The following is a 7,181-nucleotide window of genomic DNA, read 5'->3' as shown; positions in this document are numbered from 1 at the left end:
CTATGAGCTCCCCTTCTCTAAAATATTCAAATAAAAAAGTGAGAGAAAGAGTGAAAAGAACGTACTACCACAAATAGTTAATGGATTTCATATTGGCATATATTTACTTTTAAGGAAAACCTCATAACATCCTCCGTTTCTCTAAAATATTCCAATAGTGGCTCAACGACTAGTGCTTAATTTCACCTTCTACTCTATGGCCTCCCTAATTGAAATCATAACTTATTAATTCAATGGTGATGCTACACGGCAGCCTATGTATCTTCATGATTGTATAATGACATAGTATATTGATAAATGTTGATGATGTGATGGATGTCTGCTGTATATATATGTAAAAAATTGTACATATAACCTAATATAAAGCTTCTTCGGGGGACTAGCCACCCCCTTTAAAATAAATATATTGATATAAACCAAACCACCGAACACTAACGATTAACTTAATTAATAAAACTCTGGTGTTAAGTTTATGGAAAATCAAAATGATAACCCATTAAAACACTTCAAATTAATATAAATCAAAACTCCACTTTAAAATTGAGATGTCTCACTAAAAACACTACCTTGAAAATATATTAGTAAAAATTTAAACCTAAGTGAAGAACATAAACAACTTACTTCTTAGTCATTCAAACTATTTATCCCCTTGACATTACAAATAAAAAATCTAACCACAATCCCAAACTATACAAACACTACACACCAAAAGCATAACACAAGGTATCACTCGTCACTTCTTACCAAAAAACATAACACAAGATATGACAACGTTCTAAAACGTGTGTGACTTGCAAATCGATAACTTATTTCCGAACACGGAACATGTTTCCGAAACCATGAAAGTTCGCCCCATATGGACTGGTATGGACTGGTAGTCCACGTTTCGACGTTGCATGTAGAGTTGCAGGGTAGAGTTTGATAGCACAATTTTACCGATCTTCGTAGAGGTTAATGTGCTTATTTGAGCTCAATGAAATTAAAGATCCATTGTACATGTCGTATCAAGCTCGATATCGGCAACCATGGTGGCGGACGGCTCTAGGGAGGAGCGGCTGCAGAAGGCGTTCCTGGAGCTGCAATCCCATTCTTCAGCTTTGGTGAACTTCACCTTCCAATGGAAGGTGCTCAAAGAGCACTTCGACGAGCTGGAGAGGCTGTTACAGAAGCGCTTCGAAGATCTCGGGCAAAAGGGGAAGGAAAATGGAAAGGAGAAACAATCTGCAGCAGAAACGAGCACTGGAAACCCCAATGAGACCTCGGAGGAAAAAATCGCTGCAGTAAGGAACGCTGGAAGCCCCAATAAGACCCCGGAGAAAAATTCTGCCGCAGAAAATAGCACTGGAAACCCTAATGAGAGCTCGGAGATGGAATCCGCCGTGGGGAAGAGCGCTGGAAACCCTAATGAAACCTTGGAGAAAAATTCTCGCGCAAAAGAGAGCACTGAAAACACTAAAAAGGTTTCGCCGGCCTTAAAACATGAGGTGAATCCGCGCCCAAAGCTGAAAACTCTATGCGAGAATATGGACGGCGAGGGCCTCAGGAAGCTCTTGGTCAGTTCCCGTGAGGTCAGGGCGATTCGTAACGAAGTCCCCGCGGCGCTAAGATGTGCTGCCGACCCGACTAAGCTGGTTTTACAGACCCTGGATGGTTTTTATCCGGCCGATTATGAGTTGAAACCGCCTAGGAGCCTTGATGCGCAGAGATATGCGTGTGATTTGCTCTTGGAGGCCCTTCCCTCTGTTTTGTCGCCGGACGAGGTGTCGTCCGAGGCGAAAAAAGATGCTTTGAAAATTGCTGCTATATGGAAATCTAAAATGAACCCTGACGCTTCCCGGATCCCTGATGTGAAAGCACGCGCATTCTTGCAGTTCTTGGCTTTTTACGGAATTTCAAAGGAATTTAAGGATGATGACTTATGTACGTTAGTCCTTCGCATTTCCAGCTACCCGGAGGCGCCGGAGCTCTGCCGTGCGCTTCAAATTAGTCACAAGATACCAGGTTGCTGGACTTTTCCTTTTCTATTTCAGCCGGCCTCTAGGTTCAGTTTAGCTTTTGTATTTAGGCGAAGTTCGCTGAGGGTTACATTGTCAGTTTAGACTGTATACTTTATACGTAAAATAAAAAGTATACCATTCATCAGCAGGCAGGGGGTTGGAGTTCGCTATTTTGTGCACTTTAATGTGTTTTTCCCGTAAGTAATCTTCTGTTCTGTTCGACACCGAGACTTCTCGGTTTCTAGCATATTTTTTTGGCTCTTGCACCTTGTTTTATATGTTATGTATCTTTCTTTTTCTTGCACATTCTTTATAAATTCTTTTAGCTAGATATTTGCTTTTAGCGATGCACTCAGTATATTATCTTTTCCTGCCCCCAGTATTGATCTAGTAGTCGCTTGTCAACTCCCAGTTTTTGTTATCTACACTCTTGAACTCTTTTAGTCTCATCGCTATACTTTTGTTGTCATTTGTAGACATTAATAAACTGTTCTGATCGATTTTAATTGTATAATTTGTACAGTCATCAACAGCACCATCTTATTTATCTATCTTCATTATAGTTAGACGAGTCAACAGCAGCAGCTCGCAGTTGAGGTTCTGCCTTACATGTTAAAAACCTTAATTTGACAGTCTGTTCAAAACTCGTTTACAGAAAAATCCGTACCTTGTGTATACCCACATCATGGCAATTCCTTTAGTTTGTACATTGAGCAGAGATAGAAATCCCTAGACTCAAGCCGATGATTCCTTAAAATTCTGGCCTATGCGGCCCCCTTTTTACAATGAACTGTGCACGTGCATCTTATATGGCCTCCCTTCCAGCCCTTTTTTCCTTTATGTCCTTTGTTGGTAGATGGCTATTTCTCAAGGAAATGGACTCGATCTTTGGCTTAGTGGCCCAACTAGAGAGGCTATTCTGTTAAATTTGCTGAGTATTTCTCACCTCGTCTCATTTGTTGAAATACTCGATATCTGTTGCTTGTTAGGGATGCCGAGACCCTCACTCAATCTCAGATTAGATAGATAGTTCTACTACTCAAATTAACACAACTATTTCTTCAGGGTTTTTGAACCTGGGTGTGAGCTACTAAAACTGGACACCTTGTACCTGGTATAGGTAAAGTGTTGCGACAACATTGACTTTTCATCAATTTTTGTTCGCTTTAAAATGGTTTTACAGATCTTCAAGTTATAAGAAGTAAATTTGGACTTCAATCCTGATAGCTTTACCTTGTGATAGTTCTTTCTTGATAGATTTGTGATTTTGCTTGTCTTTCTGAGTATTATGAGTTTGCTAAACAAGTCTTATCGAGATGTAAAATTGCAAAGTCCAAAATTACCTCGAGTATTATGAGTTTGCTAAACAAGTCTTATCGAGATGTAAAATTGCAAAGTCCAAAATTACCTTGACTATTTTGGTATCCCTTAAATGTCTTTTTGATATTTTATTTCGTAGGGTGTCATGTTGAATTTCAAATTACCAATGTTTTAGAAGTTCGAATTGGACTTGAATCGGTCTAGGGTCAAACTAGACTCAGATTGGAATCGGCTGATGGCTAGGTTTATAAATTGTTTATGTGAACAGGTTCATAGAAACGGATCCCTGGATAAGGAAACAGATGCTGTGTCTATGAAATGGATCCTAAATGTTCCAGGGTTTTTTTGACCAATTGGTACACTGAGAAATTGATTTTTTTAAAGAAAAACTTCCTAAGACCTGATATTGCTTGTTAGAAAATTATATATTACAGAGCAATGGAACACAAAACATTGCAGAAATATTAACACAGAAAACACATAAAACAAGAGAGACACAGATATACGTGGTTCACCCAGTTTGGGCTATATCCACGAAGAAATAGCCAGTCTTTCCTTTTATATTATCCAGCAAACTGAAGAGATACAACCTACAACAGATCCGCTAAAATTTCCTCTTCGCTTTCAATCTCCTCTCCTTTCCTCACTCAGAATACATATTTACATAGACGCAATACAATTCCCTCATATATAGCGGGGGATTGCTTTCTAGGGCAAAAACCCTAAATTAAACATAACTTCTACCTTCAGATTTCCGCTTAATGAACGGCCTAGATTGATTACGAAATTACAACATTTTACAAGGAAATTTTACATCTATTTTTAGCAGTGCCCCCGATTCCCCGTCAGGGGGACTCCCAAAGGTTGCAGCCGTCTCCCCCTGGACCCCCCCTGCAACGAATATTTTATGGGGCGGCATTGCCGCCCCATTACAAACTAGGGTCCAATGCGGGGATACCTTTGAATATAGAAGATAATCAGACTTTACACCCAACACTGTTAAAGGTTAAAACCCTACACGTCATTCTTAATGAAGATTTGATTTATCCTTATGTCAAGCCCTGATCTCAATGTCTAATTGATCCTTATGTGCTGCGATGTTGGTCACTTTGCTTACACTTTTATTTAGTCATGTCATATCCTTCGAGAAAACCACATTCACCACTATGAACATGTGAATGTGGCTTACAAACCATTATGAGTCATGACCTGCTTACATGCTTATGCCGAAATGGTCTTCAAAGTCATCAGTAATCAACGATGGTAATAACTTATCAAATTATCAGTTACAGTACATGGATATTCTCTTTTTCGGTTATGGTTATAACATGTAGATCTACTCTTGTGATTCCTGAATGGTTCTGATGCTTGTTCTTGGTGGCGGTCCTAGTGATATCACTAGGGAAGCAGATTTGTCTCGATTGAGTTTTCTTGTCTGTTGGTAAAAATGTGGTGATGCTAAAAAAAATATCAAGCCACGTTTAAAAGCCTAAAAGCCTAGATTGATGGTGTGAAGTTAATTATGTGTAAGAAAAAGCTAACTTCTTGGACATCTCCACCCAACCCAAACCCATTGCCCTCCACCAAACTGATACTATTTTTAATTAAATATAAATATGATACGATAAGCTGTCCAATACTCCAATCTTCCTGATAAAGTTCTTTTTACCTATAAATATCCCGTCAAAACTTGAGAGCTGGCTAAAATATTGAGCTAGTTTCATCATCCAATTGATTTTGGTAGGAAATTGTTTGAAGTAGCTTACTTTAACTACTTACAACTTTAGGCTTATTAAGAACATGTACCATTGGTGAACTGTTGAATGACGCATCTCCACTTATCTCTGCAGGCAACGGCCAAAGGATTCATGAGTAGTTTTTGTAATTGTGTCCATAATAGGTGCCTTTATAGGTAACTGCATGTGATTTTATTATATTAATCTGTCCAAATGCATATAAATCCTTCTTCCAAACTATACATCTACTTTTCTAAGATCAAGTGAATGTTAATCTAATTTGTGAACTATTATACAGTTTTCCTCACTTAAAAAATGCCAATTAATGGACTGGATTGTTAATCATCTGATATTTTAGTTCTTCAAAGAGATGTTTGTTCTTTCGACGAATAACTGTGACTTCCTTAGTTGTCTTAAGAGTTTTCAGAGCCTTGTGGGTGTTTATTCAAGTTCTTTGCAGCACTTTGATCTTCCGATGTATGGATTGTGGTTCTGCATGACATGATTGGTCTTGTTTCTCGCAGATTTTGTGGAAAAATTGAGTAGTGGTGGAAAGTGAATTGATGCTATACGGTTTGTCTATGCATTTGGACTCGTAGAAAAATTTCCACCTATGCCTTTGTTGAAGGCATATGTAGAGTACGCAAGGAAAGTATCAAAAAGATTAGCAAATAAGGGAAAAAACACTCTTCGCGCGAAGGTATGTTTACTCTTACATACGTGCTGTGCATGTAGCCTTGTTAGTATAAAATTACTATCAAAATATTAACTTGTCACTCGGATATATGCTCTGACCACTTCCATGGCTTATTGCAGAATTATGCAGCCTCAAGAGAAATGGATTTATTGAAAAATGCAATTAAGTGCATTGAAGAGCACAAACTTGAAGCACGGATATCTTCTAAAGATCTTGAAGAGCGTTTGGATCAGTTACAGAAAGACAAGGAAAAGAGGAAAAGACCTGAAGAAACCATTGACAAGGCAAAGAGGAAAAAATCTGAAGAAGTCACCAAGTCTGAGATTAAAATGGATCGTCTTAGTAGTGGTGCTGGTGCGCTTCTCCTTAAACCTTCCCCTCCCAGTGCCTTTTTCCTTTCCAATTCTGCTGCACTGCTCCATAAACCTAAATCTCCAAGTGCCTTTACCCTTACCAATTCTTCTCACTTATATCGTCCTACTCCAGTGGTCAGTATCCCATTTTACAGTTTACCTGGTCAGGGTATATATGACAGAGGAAGCCAAGGCATTTATCAATCAGCCTATGATGTTGGAAGCAACCCATCATCTCTGTCAAATTCTCATTGATATCCATCAGACAGTCTACAATCGTCTTTGTATGGGGTTGGCTCTTTTCGTGGATCAACCAATTATGGAAGCCTCCAGGAACTTCTTACCAGTCTTTATATTTACATTAGGTCTGCTTTATTTGGTATTGTGGAAGCCATGCCCTGTGAGCTGCTGATGCTCACTGAGCCACCTGCTAATTAAAGTTTGAAGTAATCACTTCCTAGTTATCGCTCTAGAAAGCGTAACCTTTTCAACCATTTAAATGTAATATTTTGTCTGAGCAATGGGATCGGCTTTTCTAAACCCTGTCTGAAAGTTGTTCTTAGTTTTATGCGAGGATCTGCTTTTGAAAAAAGTATCTGATTTGTCCTGGTGCGCTCTGTAAATGCTAAATATGTTTTTTTTTTTTAACCTATTGAAAGTTGTCTGGTTGCTAGCATATCATGTCATCGATTCTGTGACAAGCTCTGCTTGGCATGCAGGTCAAAATTGTTTCAATTAAGAAGAGGACCAATAAGAAACCAATAAAGGAGAACGGTCCAATAAGACATTGCCAAAGTCATCTGAAAGAAGACTTCCAGAGTGATTAGAAGGGGGATAAATTATTTAGGGCAATATTTTCATATATTGATTCTTATTTTTCCATTCCTCTGGTTGTCATTATGTTAGATTCCTAAGTTGTTAAACCTGGTAATATAATCCTTAACAATGTTAACGGTACTTATCATGAAATTTGGAATTTCGGTTAAGTGGTATTGACAATTCCAAAGGGACTCTTGAAAGCGTGCCAAATTTATTTCACACTAATCCCAACATATAGCTGATCAACAATGGAATTTTG

At 38.5% G+C, this 7,181-nt stretch overlaps 1 pseudogene across 1 annotated transcript; it reads left to right on the top strand.

Moving 5' to 3' along the window:
• The first annotated feature begins 736 nt into the window (after positions 1-736).
• LOC149201390 (FRIGIDA-like protein 3) lies at positions 737-6,697 on the top strand (annotated as a pseudogene). Its single transcript, XR_016253867.1, has 3 exons — positions 737-2,001; positions 5,578-5,753; positions 5,870-6,697. The product of XR_016253867.1 is annotated as an FRIGIDA-like protein 3 (transcript).
• The last annotated feature ends 484 nt before the right edge of the window (positions 6,698-7,181 follow it).

The sequence above is a fragment of the Pinus tabuliformis genome, chromosome 2_1 (genome assembly GCF_031772625.1).
Source record: "Pinus tabuliformis cultivar Carrire ecotype Pingquan chromosome 2_1, CPIR1, whole genome shotgun sequence".
NCBI lineage: Eukaryota > Viridiplantae > Streptophyta > Pinopsida > Pinales > Pinaceae > Pinus > Pinus tabuliformis.
The sequence above is the reverse complement of the archived record's forward strand: the minus strand, read 5'-3'. Positions and strand labels throughout refer to the sequence as shown.